The 21,689-nt window shown below is 46.2% G+C and overlaps 1 pseudogene across 1 annotated transcript; it reads left to right on the forward strand.

Moving 5' to 3' along the window:
- Positions 1–2,087: 2,087 nt before the first annotated feature.
- Positions 2,088–21,487, forward strand: LOC308271010 (high mobility group protein B1-like; annotated as a pseudogene). The gene is made up of 3 exons: positions 2,088–2,516; positions 18,926–19,026; positions 21,364–21,487. The product of its transcript is annotated as a high mobility group protein B1-like (transcript).
- The last annotated feature ends 202 nt before the right edge of the window (positions 21,488–21,689 follow it).

The following is a 21,689-nucleotide window of genomic DNA, read 5'->3' on the forward strand; positions in this document are numbered from 1 at the left end:
CAAAAAAATATATACATACATATATACATACATACATACATACATACATACATACATACATACATATGGCCTGGGGATGTAGTTCAGAAATAGAATGCCTTTGTGTTCTACCCCCAGTATCAAATAAATAATAAAAATAATAAAAAATTCATACACGTTACCTCTGAACTATGCCTTAGCCCTACTTTATTTTCCATTTTGAAACAAGTTCTTGCAGGATTGCAGCCATGCACCAACCACTACAACTGTCCACCTGAGAACAACTAAAACGGAATTTCTGGGAGAAGGAGCCCAGGCATCTGTGTGTCTGATGAACAATATGGAATTACTGCCAGCTGAGTGCAATAGCACATGCTTGTGATCCCAGTACTTGGGAGGCTGAGACCGGAGGATAGAAGGTCCAAGGTCAGCCTCAGCAATTTAGCAGGACCCTCAACAACTTGAGACCTTATTTCAAAATTTTAAATAATAATAATTTATTATTATTATTATTATTATTATTATTATGCTGATAATGATGGTCAGAAGTGTGGCATAGCTCAGTTAATGATCCTGGTTTCAAATCTCAGTACTGAAAAAAAAATACTGCCATAAGGAAGAAGTGTACTGATAAAATGGTTCTTTAGAGCAGGGGTGGCTCTGCAGGGAAGCTCTGATTTAGATAGCATTGCCTATTTCTGGTGCAAATACTCTCACCATGGTCAATTTATTTCAAGCTATAATGTGAAGACACTTAAACTGGAGTTGGGAAGGGATGTGCATAATCAGCTCCCATCAGCTCCTAAATGCTAGCTCCAGAACATCACATTAGAAGCTTTTCATGAGGAAGTTTAGTAAGGTATCATGTCCTTGGGCTTTCCTGCCCCTCTGTAACATTTTGCCCTGATGGGAGGATGAAGGAATGACCACCTGGACCAGCAGCTCCCAGTTCAAGTAGAAAGTACAACCAAAAGGTGATCCAGACTCTGTCAGTGTGAGCATCACTAGGACGAGATTTCCCCATTCCCTTCGAGGGTCTGCATGAAGATGGAGATGGCCTGATTGAGGGATTCTTTTTCTGGGACCCCAGCCCTGTGGGGACAGCATATGGTCCATACAGGACACTGGGCCCTGGATCTCTATGACATATTAGAGCTGGCTATTCTTTCTTCCTTTGGGCTCTTCTCATCCAGAGGGTTCCTTTGTAATTCCTCTCTGGCCTCTGCCAAATAGTTCATTTGAAATGTCAGGGGCTTTGTATCCCTTTCCAAACACATATATGTATGCATTTTCTCTTCTTAACTCATCCAGGTTTCTCTCAGCCAACAGAGCTCTCAAATGATTACCATGAGTCTTTCTTTTATGGGTAATAAACTCACTTTGATAATAGCCAGCAGTTCTTTTGCATTTTTCTAAAAGAATTTTGTTTTGATTTTATAGGAACTCAGTTTTCCACATGCACGACTGATCTTTACATCTGCTCTGGAAAGATTCCATTCTATATTTATAGGACAAACTACCTCTAAATTGTTTTTTTAGTGAAAATTCATTTCTTTTCCTTGATGCAATTCTAAAAGAACTTGAAGTTTCTGCTAGAGCTCTGGCTTTTCCATTCCTGATTTTGTTTGTTTGTTTCTTTGTTTGTTTGTTTGTTTGTGGTGGCACGGGAGATTGAACCCAGGGACATTCTACCTCCGAGCTATATACCTGCATCCTGATATTATTTCTTATTTGGAAACAGGGTCTCACTAAGTTGCGGAAGGCCTTTTTATGTTTCCGAGGATGGCTTCGAACCTGTGGTCCTCCTATCTCAGCCTCTCAATTGCAAGCATTACAAGCATGCACCACCATGTGGTCCCCGCCAGTTAGTTTGTTTGTTTCTAACTGTATTGACACTCTCACTTATTCAGAGACTTTCTAAAGGATCATTAAGCATAACAATTAATTTACCTTCATCACTTAATTCACTATACATTTTGTTTCTTCAAGAGGCTTTACATAAGTAACTCGGCCTTATTAATCCATGTCTTAATGCCCCTTTGGTGTAGCCACGTTCCTACCATGTATGTTTTCTTCTCCAGAAAATCACCTAGTCTCGAGATGCTGAGATGTCATTGTATGCATTTTTTGTGCAAACTTGCTGAGAAAAGCACAAGAGAAGCACCCAGATGCTTCTGTCAGCTTCTCAGACTTTCCTAAGAAGTGCTCAGAGACATGGAAGACCATGTCTGCTAAAAAGAAAGGAAAATCTGAAGACATGCACCCAAGAAGCCTCCATCGGCCTTCTTCTTGTTCTGTTTGGAGTATCACCCCCAAGTCAAAGGAGAACATCCTGGCCTGTCTATTCCTGATGTTGCAAAGAACCTGGGAGAGATAGGAATGACATTGTTGCAGATGACAAGCAGCCTTATGAGAAGAAAGCTGCTAAGCTGAAGGCAAAATGCGAAAAGGATATTGTTGCCTACTGAGCTAAAGGGAAACCTGATGCAGCAAAACAGGGAGTTGTCAAGGCTGAAAAGAGCAAGAAAAAGAAGGAGGAGGGGGGAGCTGAGGAAGGAGAAGGAGAAGGAGAAGAAGAAATTGGCTCTAGTACAGTGTCTTTTTCTTGTCTATAAAGCATTTAACTTTTAAAGAAAAAATTGAAATATAAGGCTCTTTTAGATTTGTTTTTAAACTGTATAGTATCTTTTTTTTGAATAGTTAACACATTACCAAATGTCTTTATTTATTTTTATTTATTTTTATTTTTATTTTTGGCACTGGGGATGGAACCCAGGGGCATTCTACCTCTGAGCTACACTCCCAGCTCTGTTTTTTATTCTTTACTTTGAAACAGGGTCTCACTGTATTGCAAAGGGCCTCACTAAGTAGGAGCTGAGGCTGTCTGCAAACCATAATCCTCCTGTCTCAGCTTCTCAAATGCTGGAATTACAAGCAGGTGCCACCATGCCCGGCGCAAATGTGTCTCTGTATAGCCCTGTCCTGTTGATATTTTCTTTTTTATTTTTTTGAAGATTCAAAGAAGTTTATTAAAAGATAGAAATACAGAAAATAGAAATACAGCCCCATGCCAAAATGGCATGAGGGGGTGACTCGAAATGAATACACCCCTGTTGATATTTTCAATAGCCACTAACCTTGCCTGGTACAGCATTGAGGTTGAAAACTGGCATGGAAATTTAAAGCAGGTTCTTGCTGCACAGCACAATTAGTTATATATGGGGATGGTAGTTGTTTCATCTTCAGTTGTCTATGATGCAGCTTATACAAAATAATTGTTGTTCTGTTAGCTGAAAACCACTATGTAATTACAAAAAAAAGTTGAAACTTTTTTGGTTAACATTCTGGATGCTTCTAAGTAAATACAATTTTTATTAGTAACAAAAAAGGACTTGTTTCATCTGTACCTTAGTTTTCTAATCTTTCCTTTCTGCTGGATAAGTTCAGTCACTCTTCATTCCATTCTCCAACTTCTTGTGAGAACAGCTTTATGCTTTCTTGAGAAATCAGAATTTTCATCCAAAGCCTCTTTGAGTGCTTCTAAAGTTGTTTTCATTCTTAACATATATTTTGAAGTATCTATAACCTGTTTTGGTTGTAGATACTTGAAATTTTATGTATTTTGATGCATCTTACTTTTTTTTTTTAATTTTTGGTGGTACTAGGGATGGAACTCTTCTACCTCCGGGCTACACTCCCAGACCACTATCCTCCTGTCTCCGCCTCCCAAGCACAGGGTTTACAAGCATGCGCCACCACGCCTGGCAATGCATCTTTTTTTTTTTTTTTTAATGGTACTAAAGATTAAACCCCAGAGTCATTCTACCTCCAAGCTATACCCCGAACCCCATTTTATATTTCATTTAGAAACAGTGTCATATTAAATTCCTGAAGTTGGCCTGAAACCTGTCTGTTTGTCTGTCTGTTTCTCTCGGAGGTTAGAACCCAGAGCCTACATCATGCTAGACAATCAATCTACCACTGGTAGCCCTTCCTTTTAATTTTTTTTTTATTTTGCCCCTGGGTCTGGCTAAATTGCCCAGACTGGCCCCCAAACTTGCAATCCGCTTGCCTCAACCTCCCAAGTAACTAGGATTATAGGTATGCACCGCTATACCTATCAAAACTGAACCTTTTTTATATTGTTAATCTTTTGCTCAATCTGTTTTATTTTTTAGTTTTTGGTATTGAAGATTGAACCCAGGGGTGTTCTACATCCAAGCTATATCCCAAGACGTTTTTATTTTTTATTTTGAAACAGGGTCTCATGAGTCGGGCATGGTGGCGCACGCTTGTAATTCCAGCATTTAGGAGGCTGAGACAGGAGGATCGTGGTTCACGGACAGACTCAGCTACTTAGTGAGGCCCTCTGCAACTCAGTGAGACCCGGTTTCAAAATAAAGAATAAAAAATAGGGCAGGGGCTATAGCTCGGAGGTAGAATGCCCCTGGGTTCCATCCCCAGACCCTAAGAAAGAAAGAAAGAAAGAAAGAAAGAAAGAAAGAAAGAAAGAAAGAAAGAAAGAAAGAAAGAAAAAAAGAAAAAAAGAAAGAAAGAAAGAAAGAAAGAAAGAAAGAAAGAGAAAGGAAGGAAGGAAGGAAGGAAGGAAGGAAGGAAGGAAGGAAGGAAGGAACAGGGTCTCATGAAATTGCTGGAAAAGGAAAAACTATGGAACCTGTTATCCTCCTGTCTCAGAATTCTAAGTACTCAGGCTATAGGTATGTGCACCACACCTGCCTTCAACTTGTTTTAAATGTTCAGATTTATCTTCTATCAATCCTTTTTTTAAAACTATTTTAAGTCCAAGAGTTGGAAATTTATATGTCTCTCTCTCTCTCTCTCTCTCTCTCTCTCTCTCTCTCTCTTTTTGGTGGTACTGGGGTTCCTGGAAGCCCTTCTACCTCCGGGCTACACTCCCAGACCTATTTTATATTTTTATTTGGAAACAGGGTCTCCTAAGCCAGCGCGCAGCTGGCTTCGAACCTGCGCGATCCTCCTGTCTCTGCCTCCCAAGCACGGGGATTACAAGCGTGCACCACCAGGACTGGCTTATATGTCTCTCTTAATGGCTTCCACTTCTCTGATTTTTTATGTTTTGTTCTCAACTGTGGCTTTTCATTAAAATCCATTCAAGGCTCCTAATTCTTTTTTCTTCTTCCTGAAGTAGACCTTTTATTTTCTTATAAAGGACATTATTAGAACCCCTGGATATAATTTAATGTGGTCTCAGAAATTTCTGATTTTGATGGTTATATTTTAGTTATACAGAAGAATATCCAACATACTCCCCCAAAGAACCTGGGGATGATGGGGTGTCAGGTTGCCAACTTATTCCAAATTGTTTAATAAGTCCCTTCCCCCTTTTGTTTTTTTAATTTTGAAACCATGTCTTGCTAAGTTGCTGAGCCTGACCTTGAACCTTCAATCCTCCAATCTCAACCTCCCATAGTATCCAACTCAGATTTTTTAAGTTCATAAACTTTACTTTTAGAGCAGTTTTTAGACTCACAACTATACGAAGCAGGAAGTACAGAATGCTATACACCCTGTCCCCACACATGCACGCCTCCCTGCTCTCGACACAGCACACCACAGGAGTATACTGGTTACACCTGATGAGCCCCACGGACCTGTCACCATCACCTGTAGTCCACTGTTTACGTTAGGGCTCACTCTCGGTGGTGTACGTTCTCTGCATCTTGACACATGGGTTATGACATATATGCACCATTGTGGTATGGTGTTGAACAGAACAGTTTCACTGCCCTAAAAACCTCTGTGTTCCGTTTGCTCATCCCTCCTGTTCCCCTCATCCCTGATGACCACTAATCTTTTTACTCTCCATAGTTTTGCCTTTTCCAAAATGTTATATAGTTGGAATCACATAGTTCATAGCTTTTCTAAATCCTTTTTCAATGAATCTAACTAAGCTTGTCAAAAATTTTATAACATTCTCCAGAAAGGAAAAAAAAAAAAAAAAGAAATCTAGGTGTCAGTTCTTTGTTTCTACTTGTATGAAGTAGACTTATTATCTATTTATTTATTTATTTTGGTGCTGGGAATGGAACCCAGGGGCATTCTACCTCCAAGCTACACCCCCAGGCCTACTTTTTATTCTTTATTTTGAAACAGGGTCTCACTAAGTTGCAGAGGGCATCACTAAGTAGCTGAGGCTGGCCATGAACCCGGATCCTTCTGTCTCAGCCTCTCAAGTACTGGGATTATAAGCATGCACCATCACGACTGGCTTGAAGTAGACTTCTAATATTTAAAAACACAACGTTGAGCCAGGTATGGTGGCGCACGCTTGTAATCCCAGGATTTGGGAAGCTGAGACAGGAGAATCACAGTTCTTGGACAGCCTCAGCTACTTTGTGAGGCCCTTTGCAACTCAGTGAGACCTTGTTTCAAAATAAATAATAAAAAATAGGGATGGGGGTGTAGCTCGGAGGTAGAATGCCTCAGGGTTCCATCCCCAGTACTGCAAATAAATTAAATAAATAAATAAATAAATAAATAAATAAATAAATAAATAAAACCACAGCAATCCATGAGAACCTAAGTCTGGTCTGAGTTCCCTGGGTCATACTGCCACCACCTATTACAGTGTCCCCAGGACAAGTGGACCACCAGCTCTTTGAAGCCCCAGGGTTGCCAGGAGACATCAGACATGCAGGAACACTGGTGTGCACCCCACCCAGAACAGACCAGTGGCTGGCAACAGGCATAGACCTCAGTGCAGGGGTTAAACAGTGCATTAAGCATTGGCCAATGGCTCTCCTTCTTCTGAGTTTGCTGTTTATTCTGAAGCATTGAAAGCTTTATCCTGGCCACAAAGGTCTCAGAAAACTCCCTATTCTCAGCTTCTTTTCTAGATTCAATAGTATTGATTCCCAAGATTGGTAATTGGTTTTTATTTGTCATTTAAATGAATGTGGGGCAGGATACTTGGAAAGATTATGGAAAGTCCTATAAAGTATTACAATTAACTTCACTAATTTTACCTTTTAAAAAACTACCTGGGTCACAGACAGCCTCAGCTACTTAGTGAGGCCCTCTGCAACTCAGTGAGACCCTGTTTCAAAAAAAGAATAAAAAACTAATCCATGCATATCTATGTTCATAGCTGCACAATTCACCATTGCCGAACTATGGAACCAACCGAGATGTCCATCAATGGATGAATGGATTACAAAACTATGGGATATGTACACAATGGAATTTTACTCAGCCATAAAAAAGTACAATTACAGCATTTTCAGGGAAATGGATGGAACTGGAGGACATTACGCTAAGCGAGATTAGTCAGTCGCAAAAAGTACGAAATCAGATACTTTCACTAATATGTGAAAGCTAAAGTGAAATGGGTCATAGGAGGAGCCCCAGGTGAAAAGGAGAACCTATGGAGGAGCAAACAGGGCCATCTGACTGAGGGGAGGGGAGTGGGAAAAGAGCTCTCTGAGGCACAGGATGCATTTAGACAAACGTATTGACATCAACCACTAAGCCAAGCGTGGGAGGGAGGGCTTGGGAGGGAAGGGGGTGGGGATGGGATGGGGGCCGACTGGGTGATGTGTGCATGTATGTCTACACAAGTTTTTTTTTTTTTATCCCACTATGATGTATAAATACAATGCACCAATAAAATAAAATAAAAATAAATAAACCTTGCCATAAAAGAACAACAACAACAAAAAGGAATAAAGGTATAGCTCAGAGATAGAATACCCCTGGGTTGCATGACCAATACTGCAACAAAACAAAACAAAACAAAACAAAACAACACTAACTGGGTGTGGTGGCACACACCTGTAGTCCCAGGACTTGAGAAGCTAAAATTGGAGGATAATAGGTTTGAAGCTAGCCTCAGCAATTTAGCAAGACTCTGTTTCTAAAAATAATAATAATAATAGACAGGGCACACCAGCTGGGGCCCGGGTCGCGGGACTCTGGGTCCCGGCCGAACTGCGCATAGCACGCCAGACCCCTGGAGAAACCAGGCCCAGTAAGAAGCTGGGTTCTGGGCGGGGGGGGGGGGGTCGCGGGCTGGGCACACCGGATGGGGCCCGGGTCGTGGGACTCTGGGCCCCAGGCAGAACTGCGAGTAGCATGCCAGACCCCTGGAGAAACCAGGCCCAGTAAGACGCTGGGTTCTAGGCGGGGGTCGTGGGCGGGGCACGCCAGATGGGGCCCGGGTCGCGGGACTCTGGGCCCCGGCCGAACTGCGTGTAGCACGCCAGACCCCTGGAGAAACCGGACCCAGTAAGACGCTGGGTTCTGGGCGGGGGTCACGGGCTGGGCACGCCAGATGGGGCCCGGGTCGCGGGAAACTGGGCCCCAGGCCGAACTGCGAGTAGCACGCCAGACCCCTGGAGAAACCAGGCCCAGTAAGACGCTGGGTTCTGGGCGGGGGTCGAGCACAGGGCACGCCAGCTGGGGCCCCTCTGGGCCCCGGGCCGAACTGCGAGTAGCACGCCAGACCCCTGGAGAAACCGGGCCCAGAACAGAAAAAGATAAAGAAAAATATCGGAGAGGTAGTAAGAAAGCCGTTATGGATGCCAGGACACTGGAGATGCAGACAAAACTTATCTAAATGCACTGGAACTTATGGAAAAATTCGCCGTGAAAGAGGACTGCTATTTCTCTATATTGTTAAGAATCTCAGACATCACATATAAGGAGAGAGTTTAGCGGAGACCAAGGAGAAATGCAGTGTTGAAAGAGTTCTCCGCGATGGTGGTGGAGACTTGTATTCAGGAGAAGCAGAAACCGGATCTTACCAACTTTATTTTTTTTGGAGAAATTACACCAAATGTCGAATGCTACCATCACGCATGCTTAGGAACACTGGACAACATTCAGAGTGGAAAAAGAGCCTGGGAAGGATTTGAAACGGTAGAGGCAGTGGCAATGCCAGTGGCCAATATTCGGGGGAGGCAAAGATCTGATACATTACAACTGGAACCTTTGAAATAATAACCACAGAGATAGTGATCGGAACCTGCTGAGGGGTTAGGCGGACGCCGGGGCCAGTGGCCGACATCAGAGCTTGCTGTGAGGCAAGGCCACTACTGAGGCCTCCGTGGCCGGGATTGGAACCTGCAGAGGGGTTAGACCGATGCTGGGGCCAGCGAGGCCGGCATTGGAGCCTGCCATGATGCAAGGCTTGTGCTAGGGCCTCCGAGGTCGGGTCCGGAACTTGCTGAGGGGTTAGGCCGGTGCTGGGGTCAGCGAGGCCGGCATCGGAGCCTGCCGTGAGGCAAGGCCAGTGTTGGGGCCCCCGAGGACGGGACCGGAGCCTGCTGAGGGGTTAGGCCGGTGCTGGGGCCAGCGAGGCTGGCATCAGAGCCTGCCATGAGGCAAGGCCGGTACTTGGGCCTACGAGACCAGGATAAGAGCCTGCCGAGGGGTTAGGCCGGTGCTGGGGCCAGTGAGGCCGGCATCAGAGCCTGCCTTGAGTCATGACCAGTGCTGGGGCCTCCGAGGCCGGGATCGGAGCCTGCCTTGAGGCAAGGCCGGTACTGGGGCCTCCGAGGCCAGGATAAGAGCCTGTCGAGGGGTTAGGCCGTTGCTGGGGCCAGCGAGGCCGGCATCAGAGCCTGCAGTGAGGCATGACCAGTGCTGGGGCCTCCGAGGCCGGGATCGGAGCCTGCCGAGGGGTTAGGCTGGTGCTGGGGCCAGCGAGGCCGGCATCGGAGCCTGCCTTGAGGCAAGGCCGGTACTGGGGCCTCTGAGGCCGGGATCGGAGCCTGCCGAGGGGTTAGGCCGCTGCTGGGGCCAGGGGGCCGGCATCGGAGCCTGCCGTGAGGCAAGGCCGGTACTAGGGCCTCCGAGGCCGGGATCGGAGCCTGCCGAGGGGTTAGGCCGGTGCTGGGGCCAGCGAGGCCGGCATCGGAGCCTGCCTTGAGGCAAGGCCGGTACTGGGGCCTCCGAGGCCAGGATAAGAGCCTGCCGAGGGGTTAGGCCGTTGCTTGGGCCAGCGAGGCCGGCATCGGAGCCTGCCATGAGGCAAGGCCGGTACTGGGGCCTATGAGGCCGGGATCGGAGCCTGCCGAGGGGTTAGGCCGGTGCTGGGGCCAGCGAGGCCGGCATCGGAGCCTGCCTTGAGGCAAGGCCGGTACTGGGGCCTCCGAGGCCAGGATAAGAGCCTGCTGAGGGGTTAGGCCGGTGCTGGGGCCAGCGAGGCCGGCATCGGAGCCTGCCTTGAGGCATGACCAGTGCTGGGGCCTCCAAATCTGGGATCGGAGCCTGCCGAGGGGTTAGGCCGGTGCTGGGGCCAGCGAGGCCGGCATCGGAGCCTGCCGTGAGGCAAGGTCGGTACTGGGGCCTCCGAGGCCAGGATAAGAGCCTGCCGAGGGGTTAGGCCAGTGCTGGGGCCAGCGAGGCCGGCATCGGAGCCTGCCTTGAGGCAAGGCCGGTACTGGGGCCTCGAGGCCAGGATAAGAGCCTGCCGAGGGGTTAGGCCGGTGCTGGGGCCAGCAAGGCCGGCATCGGAGCCTGCCTTGAGGCATGACCAGTGCTGGGGCCTCCGAGGCCGGGATTGGAGCCTGCCGAGGGGTTAGGCCGGTGCTGGGGCCAGCGAGGCCGGCATCGGAGCCTGCCGTGAGGCAAGGCCGGTACTGGGGCCTCCGAGGCCAGGACAAGAGCCTGCCGAGGGGTTAGGCCGCTGCTGGGGCCAGCAAGGCCGGCATCGGAGCCTGCCTTGAGGCAAGACCGGTACTGGGGCCTCGAGGCCAGGATAAGAGCCTGCCGAGGGGTTAGGCCGGTGCTGGGGCCAGCGAGGCCGGCATCGGAGCCTGCCCTGAGGCAAGGCCGGTACTGGGGCCTCCGAGGCCAGGACAAGAGCCTGCCGAGGGGTTAGGCCGGTGCTGGGGCCAGCGAGGCCGGCATCGGAGCCTGCTGTGAGGTAAGGCCGGTACTGGGGCCTCCGAGGCCAGGATAAGAGCCTGCTGAGGGGTTAGGCCGGTGCTGGGGCCAGCGAGGCCGGCATCGGAGCCTGCCTTGAGGCATGACCAGTGCTGGGGCCTCCGAGGCCGGGATCGGAGCCTGCCGAGGGGTTAGGCTGGTGCTGGGGCCAACGAGGCCGGCATTGGAGCCTTCCATGAGGCTAGGCCGGTGCTGGGTCCTCCGAGGCTGGGATTGGAATCCTGCCAAGGGGTTAGACGGGTGCAGGGGCCAATGGCCAGCATCGGAGCCTGGCGTGAGGCAAGTTCACTCCTGCGGCCTCCAAGGTCGGGACCAAAGCCAGCTTAGGGGTTAGACCGGTTCAGGGGCCAGCGAGACCAGAACTGGGGCCTCCCATGAGGCAAGGCCGCTGCTTGAGCCAGCGAGGTCTGGATCAGTCCACTGAGTAGCCAGGCCACTACTGGGACCATCAAGAGTGGGATCGGTACTTGCAACGCAGCATGCACAGAGAAATATCACAGAAAATATAAATCAGACGCTTCTCTTAATCAGCAATAACTAGGAGGAAAAGGGCAACAGGAAGAGGTTGAGCTATAGAAAGGGCCCTATAGTGAAGCAACTAATGTGACCAATCAGAGGGTATGTAATACTGGAGGACGGAGCCTCTTTAAAATGCAGGAGGTACAGAAACAAATGTATCAAAGTAAATCACCAAAGAAGTGTGGGATGGAGGGAGGGGGAGGGAATGGGATGGGGGCTAGAGGAGGGCTAATTGGATGATGTGTGCTTGTATATCCTCTCAAGTCTTGTACTCCAATGTGATTGATATATGCCTACAATGCACCAATTTAAAAAATAAATTAATTTAAAATAATAATAATAATAATAATAATAATAATAATAATAATAATAATGCCGGGCGTGATGGTACACGCCTGTGATCCCAGTACTTGGGAAACTGAGACAGGAGGATCACAGGTTCAAGGCCAGAATCTGTTTCAAAATTAAAGGGGTTCTTTTTTTTTTTGTCTTTTTAAAATTGGGGATTGAACCCAGAGCACCACACTTGTAATGCAGGCACTTTGCCACTGAGCTACATCCCGGGCCTGAACTTGTTTCAAAATTAAAAGGAAAGAAAAGGGCCTGGGATATAGCTCAGAGGTAGAATGCCCGATGAGTTCAATCTCTAGCACCAAACTAAATAAACAAATAATGAAAAGGGCTGGGTGTCATTCAGAGATAGAATGTACCTAGGTTCAGTCTCTAGTACCAGAAACAAACAAAATTCAAGAACATGCCGGGTGTGGTGGCGCACGCTCGTAATCCCCGCGATTGGGAGGCGGAAGCAGGAGGATGGCGCTGCTTCGAAGCCAGCCTCTCTGGCTTAAGAGATCCTGTTTCCAAAAAAATATATAAAATAGGTCTGGGAGTGTAGCCCGGAGGTTGAAGGGTTTCCAGGAACCCCAGTACCACCAACAAAACAAAACAAAAAAACATTCAAGAATGTGCAATCCAGTTCTTGGTGATGAAATCCTATGTGCAGATTATTTCTGCTCCTAGTATGAGGCCCTTTGGGTGCTGCTCTTCTGAACAATACTCTTAGGAGGTACTGGGTACTGGATGGAGCCTTTCCTCAATGTGGAATCTTGTCATTGAGCCCCAAGACACCCACTCCTTGTCCAGCTCAATGAGGTGTCCCATCTTGTTGACAGTGAATCTGTGGGTCAGCTGGGGATGGTTAATTTTTTTTTTCAGTACTAAAGATGGAACCCAGGGGCATTCTACCTCTGAGCTAGACCCCCAGCCTTATTTTTCATTCTTTATTTTGAAACAGGGTCTCACTGAGTTGTGAAGGGCCTTGCTAAGTAGCGGAGGCTGTCTGCAATCCTCCAGTCTCAGCCTTCCAAATGCTGGGATCACAAGCGTGTGCCACCACGCCTGGCCTGGGATTGGTTAATTTTGACTGCATAGAAGTGAGCTGGCCTTGCTCATGTGGCTAATCTGGGCCGGGCAGGGCATCTCTATTCATCTTGGCTGACCCAGTTCATGTGCCTGGGGTCAGCTAATATGGGTTCAACCCCCAGTACTGAAAGAGAGAGGAAGGAAAGAAGGAAGGAAGAAAGAAAGATAGCTGCTGACATCTTGCAGCCAGAGGAAAATGTGCACATGGGACTATATACATGTATTGAATTCTCACACTGTACCCATAAAGTTGTGCAGTTAAAATATCAATTAATAAACTGGGCATGGTGGTGCATGCTTGTAATCCCAGTATTTGGGAGACTGAGACAGGAGGATCACGGGTGCACGGCCAGCCTCAGCTACTTAGTGAGGCCCTCCCCAACTTAGTGAGACCCTGTTTCAAAATAAAGATCAAAGCTGGGCGTGGTGGCGCACACTTGTAATCCCCACGCTTGAGAGGCGGAGACAGGAGGATCACACAGGTTCGAAGCCAGCCGTGTGTGCAGTGGCTTAAGAGACCCTGTTTCCAAATTAAAAAGTATAAAAAAATAGGTCTGGGAGTGTAGCCTGGAGGTAGAAGGGTTTCCAGGAACCCCAGTACCACCAAAATAAAGAACAAAAATAGGGCAAGGGGGGCTGGGCGTGGCGGCACATGCTTGTAATCCCAGCATTCGGGAGGCTGAGACCAGAGGATTGCAGTTTGTGCACAGCCTCAGCTACTTAGTGAGGCCCTCTGCAACTTAGTGAGACCCTGTTTCAAAATAAAGAATAAGGGGGTGTAGCTCAGAGATCCAATGCCCCTGGGTTCCATCCCCAAACCCGCAAAAATCAAAACCCTTTGATGAGGCTTATGAAAGAACTCTAATAGGACTAGGTATGGCAGTACACATCTGTGATCCCAGTATTTGGGAGGCTGAGACAGGAGGAGGTCTGCAGGTTCAAGGCCAGCCTCAAAAACTTAATGAGACCCTCAGCTACTTAGGGAGACCCTGTTTCAAAATAAAAAATAAAATGGGCTGGGGTATGTAGCTCAGATATAGAATCCCCCTAGGTTCAATTTCTACTACCAAAAGAACTCTACACACCGGGACAAACTAGCCCAATTTCCTCCTCTTTCAGAGAATCAGAAAGTAAGAAATACAGAGGGAGTCAGCAGCTGGTGAAAATGGTGTTACAAAAGTGGGAGAGAGCCAGGAATAGGAAGCAGAGAGTCAGGGCCCCCTGGTTCAGAAGCAGCATTTACAAGGTTGTTGCGGTATCACTAGATTTGCCACAGTATCTGGATTAAGTTTCTCTTTTTTTTTCTGAAGCCTGACATAAAACTCCCATCACATAAAAGGATCCAAACACACCTCTGCTCCTGTAATCTGAAAAAGTCCAACCTATTGCGCCCACTATCGAAGAGAAAATGCAACACAGAGCAGCCGATTCAGTGTCCAAAGGTTGCTCTGGATTTGAGCTCCAGGAGGAAACCATGTTTGGGTAATTTTTGTGTCATCCCACAGCACCTAGTACTTATGGGGAGCATCAGGAGGTGCTTGTCAAAAACCGGAACGAGGGCGTGTGCAGTAAGTGCGGTGTGTGGGACTCCCAGTACAGGACAGTCGCCCTTATAATCCTGGCGCGCTGCGCTGCGCTGCACATCCTGGATCTCTCACCCAGATCTATCACCTGCTCTTCTTCTGGCCTCCTCTGTTCCTTAAAAGGATGCTATCAGAGGATCTCAAGATTGTGCTTCCTTATCCTGTGGCTTCCCATTGGGAAAGGCAAAACAGGAGCACTGCTCCTAGTAATGGGAAGAGGGGAGAGAGCTGGGAAATCATTTTTACCGTTTTATTGGTACAATGCAATTATACATCATCATGAGATTCAACGTGATGCAAACACACTTGCACACATCACTGGCTGTATTTCCCTCTGTATAACCCCACCCCCAAGCATCATTCCTCTTCCTCTCTCCCCATACATGCTAGTGAGATTGGACGTGAAACCTTCTTGTATGGACATAATCTTATTTGAACTGCTCCCTTCCTCAATCCTTTTTTCTCTCCTCCCCACCCCTCCCCCAATCTTCTCCCACTATTATACTGGTTTCCCTCCTCTTCTATCTAGAGTCCGTGTGTGTGTGTGTGTGTGTGTTACTAGGGGTGGAACCCAGGGGCTTTTCTACCTCCGGGCTATACTCTGACCTATTTTATATTTTATTTGGAAACAGGGTCTCACTAAGTTGCTGAGAGCCTCACTAAGTAGCCGAGGCTGGCTTCGAACCTGTGTGATCCTCCTGTCTCAGCCTCCCAAGCGCTGGGATTACAAGCGTGCGCCACCACGCCCGGCCTATCTGAAGTTCCTTTTGTTCCCTATGTTCAGTCTAGCTTCCACGTACGAGAGCAGATATTTGACCCTTGACTTTCTAAGACTTGGTGAGCTCACTTAACATAATATTCTCTAGTTCCATCCACCTTGCTGCAAATGGCATAGTTTTGTTCATCTTTATGGCTGAGTAAAATTCTATTTGGTGTATATATGGCACATTTTCATTTACATTTGTGCACTGATGGACACCTACGTGGTTCCATAATTTGGCTGTTGTGAATTGTGCTGCTATAAACATGGGTTTGCATGTGTCACTATAGTATTCTAACTGAAATTCTTCTGGAAAGATTCTGAGAAATAATATGGCTGGGTCGTACTGTGGTTCCAGTTTGAGGAACCTCCACACTGATCTCCAGAGTGCTTGTACTAATTTGCCATCCCACCACCAGTGTATAAGAGTTCCTATTTCCCCACATCCTTGCCAGCATTTATTAGTATTTGTGTTCTTGATGATTGCCAATCTAATTGGAGTTAAATGGAATCTCGGGATAGTTTTGATTTGCATTTCCCTGGCTGCTAATCATCTGAACATTTTTCATATATTTTTTGGCCATTTGTATTTCTTTTGAGAAGTGTCTATTCATTTCAATAGCCCATTTTTTTGATTTGGGTTATTTGGGTTTGGGGTATTAGGGTTTTTTTTAGTTTTTTATATATTCTAGATAATAGTCCTCTATCTTAGCTGGCATAAATTTCCTCCCAATCTGTAGGAAGGTCTGGGAATTCATTTACTACCACCCTGTGTGGATCTGGCAGGGCTGTGTGCCAGGCAGTGAGTGTCTCCACAGCTCCAGCTGCCCAGGCCTCTGCTCTCTGCTCTCTTTGGACCTGCAGTAGCAATAGCTTCTGGCTGCTGCTAAGCCTTGGGTAGTTCATTAGCCTCTGGTGAACTCCTTAACCCTGCCACACCTCTGAAAATAGTGCTGCATTAAGCTCTTCAGTGCAACTCACTGTGCCAGCCATTTTCACCCAGCACCCTGACTGGTATATTATATTCGTATTCTAGAAAGGAGCAGACAGTTCTGATCTTGGCCTTACCAAGTAGGTTGCTCAACTTAGCCTTACACCTCCCTCTTACAAAGTAGGTCACTTTCACAAGTCTCAAAGAAATGTACAAAACAACATTTGCCTTCTAGTATTGAAGACACAAGGAGTATATCTTTGTTTACTGACTATGTTTCATCTATCAGTGCTTCTCCCCAAATTCTCTTACTGAAACCAGGTCTCAACCTCTCCTTCCCTTTAGCAGAGAAGCTTCTTTCCCTATAGCTAGGATGTCTGCTGCCTGCCTGCCTGTCTCTCTCTCTCTCTCTCTCTCTCTCTCTCTCTCTCTCTCTCTCTCTCTCTCTCTCTCTCTCCCCCCCCCCCTCACACGGGAACTTAACCCAGAGGCATCCTATCTCCAAGCTTCACCTCCAGATCTTTTTTTTCTTTCTTCGAAACAAGGTTCACTAAGCTCCTGAGGGCCATGTGCAAATTGCTGAGGCTGGCCTCCGACCTGCAATTGTCATGTCTCAGCCAAGTATAGGGATTTACAGTATTGTGCCACCATGCCCATCCGGGTTTTTCTCTTTTTACTTTTTCTCCTGACTCCAGGGGCCCACTGCTTCTTGCTCCAACTGTCAGTGTTCTGACCTAGTCTGCTTCCTTCAAATGGGATTGGGGTTTCTGCAATGCTGGAAGCTCAATGGAAGAAAGAGAGAAAAGAGCCCTTCTAGGTGGTCTGCTGTCAAATTATGGTATCTGTAGGATAATCAGATCACTTGCAGGTAAGATTAAACAGCCTATAGGTGTTTTCTGAACTTGTGGGAGGTTTGCTAAAAGGCAGAGTGTCTTCTGTTAGACTGGCCTGACATGTACCTAATTTTAGAAAAAGAAAGGAGAAGGTAGGGAGAGGACTCCCATTCTATTTCTTTCAGAGCCAGGTGTGATGGTGCACACTTGTAATTCCAGTACTTGGGAGGCTGAGATGAGATCAAAGATTTGTAGCCAGTCTCAGCAACTGAGTTAAACCCACCATAACTTAGTGAGACCCTGTTTCAAAATAAAAATTAAAAAATTTGGCTGGGGGTGTAGCTCAGAGGTAGAATGCCCCTGGGTTCAGTCTAGTACCACACACACACACACACACACACACACACACACACCCCTATTTCCTTCTGGAAGCAAGACTTGAATTTAACTTTGAAGAAGAGATTAAGCAATGTGTAAGAAGAAAAAGGGCATTTCAGAAACTGAATGATGAGAGCAAGAAAATGGAAATATGAGCCCAGTGTAGTGGTGCACAGCTGTAATTCCAATACTCGGGTGGCTGAGACAGGAGGATGAGGATCGCAGGTTCAAGGACAGCCTCGGCAACCTTATGAGACCATGTTTCAAATCAAAACCTAAAAAGAGCCAGGGCTGTAGCCAAGAGGTAGAAGGCCTCTAGGTTCATCCCCCAGTGAAGGAAGAGGAGGAGGAGGAGGAGGAGGAGGAGGAGGAGGAGGAGGAGGAGGAGGAGGAGGGTAATGTGGCACTTGGCAGGAAATGAGTGAACCACTTTGGTTGATGTAAGAAGGAGAGGAGATGGGTTTGGAGAGCTACTTAGTGAGGCCCTCAGCAACTTAGTGAGACCCTGTTTCAAAACAAAAAATAAAATAGGGCTGGGGTGTAGCTCAGAGGTAGAATGCCTCTGGGTTCAAACCCCAGCACCACACACACACACACACACACACACACACACACACACACACACACACAAAGTATACCAGGGAATGAAGTTTATTCTGGGGTGGCCATTTTCCTGGCTAAACGTTCTATTACTATGGCACACACATACACAAAGTATACCAGGGAATGAAGTTTATTCTGGGGTGGCCATTTTCCTGGCTAAACGTTCTATTACTATGGCACACACATACACAAAGTATACCAGGGAATGAAGTTTATTCTGGGGTGGCCATTTTCCTGGCTAAACGTTCTATTACTATGGAGTGAGGGGAAATAAACTTTAGGGAACGGTAGGCACTTTCGGCCACTCTGAAGAAATGAGATCTATTAGAGTTGATAGAATGATCTCAGGCGAGGTGACATAATTAGCAAATCACTTGGGAGAGTGGTTATCCATTTATAACCCAGCAAACAAGGCATGGGTAATATGGAGAGAAATCCCAATTTGGAGGAATTAAATAATGGAAACGGAACAATGAATTGTGAGTTAAAAGAACTGTTTGCATCCCATTTCTAGTAGCTGGGCAATCTGTAACAAGTTGCCTATCCTCAGTAGGCCTGTGATCTAGCTGGGCACAGTAGCACATTCCTGTAATCCCTATACTTGGGAGGTTGAGACAGGAGGATCTCAGGTTTGAGGTTAGCCTCAGCAACTTAGTGAGATCCTGTTTCAAAATAAAAAATAAGGCTGGGTGTGGTGGCACACACTTGTGATCCCAGCATTCGGGAGACTGAGACTGGAGGATTGTGGTTTGCGGACAGCCTCAGCTACTTAGTGAGGCCCTCCGCAATTTAGTGAGACCCTGTTTCAAAAAAAAAGATTAAAAAATAGGGCAGGGGGTGTAGTCCAGAGGTCGAATACCCCTGGGTTTCATCCCCACACCCGCAAAAATAAATAAATAAAAAAAATAAAAAGAGTTAGGGGGTGTGGCTCAGAAGTAGAATGCCTCTGGATGTTTCACTTCTGGAGAGAGAGAGAGAAGAAGAAGAAGAAGAAGAAGAAGAAGAAGAAGAAGAAGAAGAAGAAGAAGAAGAAGAAGAAGAAGAAGAAGAAGAAGAAGAAGAAGAAGAAGAAGGGGAAGGGGAAGGGGAAGGGGAAGGGGAAGGGGAAGGGGAAGGGGAAGGGGAAGGGGAAGGGGAAGGGGAAGAAGAAAGAAGAAGAAGAAGAAGAAGAAGAAGAAGAAGAAGAAGAAGAAGAAGAAGAAGAAGAAGAAGAAGAAGAAGAGGAAGAAGAAGAAGAAGGGGAGAGAGGAGGACAATTAAATCAGCATCAGTACATGGATCAGAAAGTAAAGGGTGATTATAAAGCACATGGCTGAGGTAATCAGTGAAATGTGAATGTAGTCTATGAGTCTGTGAATAGTACTGAAATAATTGATCTGAAATCTGGGTAAACAATAAAAAAGAAATCTTGCATTATTCTTGCAATTTTCTATAAATTTGAAATTAATTCAGGAGAGTTATTTTTAAAAAGCATAATATGAAAGATATTAAATATCAGTTCATTAAAAATCACAGGGCTTTTGGCTCAGCCTGGTGGCACATTCTTGTGATCCTAAATACTTGGAAGACTGAGGCAGGAGGATTGCATGTTTGAAGCTAGCTGGCAATTTAGCAAGACTCCGTTTCAAAATCAGAAATAATGCCAGGTGTGGTGTTGTACACTTGTAATCCCATTACTTGAGAGGCTGAGAGAAAAGAGGATCACAAGTTTGCAGCCAGCCTCGGCTACTTAGCAAGGCCCTCTGCAACTTAGTAAGACCCTGTTTCAAAATAAAGCATAAAAAATAGTGCTAGGGTGTAGCTTGGAGGTAGAATGCCCCTGGGTACAATCCCCAGTACCACACACACAAAAAAAGAGAATTAAATAATGGGGTTTTGTGTAGCTCAGTGAGAGTGCCCCTGGGTCTAATTCCTAGTAACACACACATACACACACACACACACACACACGCACGCACGCACGCGCGCACGCACGATAAAACAATTTCTATTCCAAAAAAAAAGTTCAAATGGCTAAGTTAGGAAAACAGAGTTAAACAGATTTCTCTATTATCTAATATCTTAGGGACTTTAAAAGCTAGCGTGTATTTTGAGGCCTTAAAAGGGGATGATAGCCAGGAATGGAGGCATATGTCTGAATCCCAGCAACTTAGGAGGCTGGTTGAAGCAGGAGGATCACAGGTTCAAGGCCAGCCTGTGTGACTTAGTGAGATCTTGTCTCAAAATAAAAAATGAGAGCTGAGCGTGGTGGCGCACGCTTATAATCCCAGCATTTGGGAGGCTGAGACAGGAGGACCATGGTTCTTAGCCAGCCTCAGCTACTTAGTGAGGCCCTCTGCAACTGAGTGACACTCTGTTTCAAATATAGAATAAAAACTAGGGCTGAGGGTGTAGCTCAGAGGTAGAATGCCCCTGGGTTCTATTCCTAGTACCGCAAATAAATAAATAATAAAAAATAAGAAGGGCTGAGGATGTAGCTCAATGGTAGAGCCCCCCTGGGTAGGGTACTTGCCTAGCATGTTCAAGACCCTGGCCTGATCCTCAATAATGCAAGAAAAAAAATCAGAGGCCAGGCCTAGTGGCACACGCTTGTAATCCTAGCGCTTGGGAGGGTGAGACAGGAGGATCCTACAGGTTCGAAGCCAGCCTCAACTACTTAGTGAGGCTCTCAGCAACTTAGACCCTGTTTCCAAATAAAATATAAAATAGGTCTGGGAGTATAGCCCGGAGGTAGAAAGCCTCTGGGTTCCACCCCCAGTACCACCACCCCAAAAAAATCAGAGTAACGGCCTCATTAACAGATAGTAAAATCTATAAAATAACTCACCATGCTGTCAGCTCCAGGCCACACTGCAGCCCAATGTGTATCTTTCACATTAGTGAAATCCCAGCAATAAAATTGCAGGGATGGTTATTTAAATAAATCTATACTATGAAAGTGATAAATTCTATTGCTTTAATGAATAATGTATAAATTAAGTACTTCTAGAAAATTGCCTAAACTTTCATCTTACTGTCTAAAAATGTACTTTTGCACCTCACAGCTCTGGTGAGGCAGTAAAACATCAGAGTTAATTAAGATCACAGGCTTCAGAGTTAGGCAGTAACACCCCATTCTACCTATTTCCTTCTATTCTTTGGGAGGAAATTTTAATTCCACAACATACTGTGACATCATTCTGGAAAAGGAACCAGAGATTGTCAGTTGAATTAACATATGAACCAGAAACTGCCACCGCGACTGTACTTCCATGGGGTCCCTCTCTTCTATTTTTTTCCGCTTGGCATTTTGACAGAAAAATGACCTCATGAGTACAACCTTGGACTAAAATTAGAGTACTCTGCTTCATTTCCAGTGTTACTTCTGATAAGCCCTATGGCCATGGGAAAATGATTTAACCTACATTGCACTTATTTCTTCGTCTAAAGCAATGACAAAATTCGGAACCTCAGGGAATCAGATAAAATAAGGGGAAAAAATAGCCTAGCGCTTCGTTCTCTGTCTCCACAAATTAAGGAGGCAGCAGGCTGTGGTGCAAAGCGCCATGGCTGAAAAAGAATTGGGCGTCTAGTTCTGCAGTGTCTCTGGAAGGCTGGGTAATGTGGGACACATTATTGACCTCCGTGGGTTAGAGTCTAGTTACGGGATGAACTCTAGAATCTCTTGTGTGAGATACCAGAGATAATGCACTTAGAAGAGGTTTATTTGGGCTGTTCTGTCATACGCGCGCACACACACACACACACACACACAC

This window comes from Muscardinus avellanarius (genome assembly GCF_963383645.1).
Source record: "Muscardinus avellanarius genome assembly, chromosome: 12".
NCBI lineage: Eukaryota > Metazoa > Chordata > Mammalia > Rodentia > Gliridae > Muscardinus > Muscardinus avellanarius.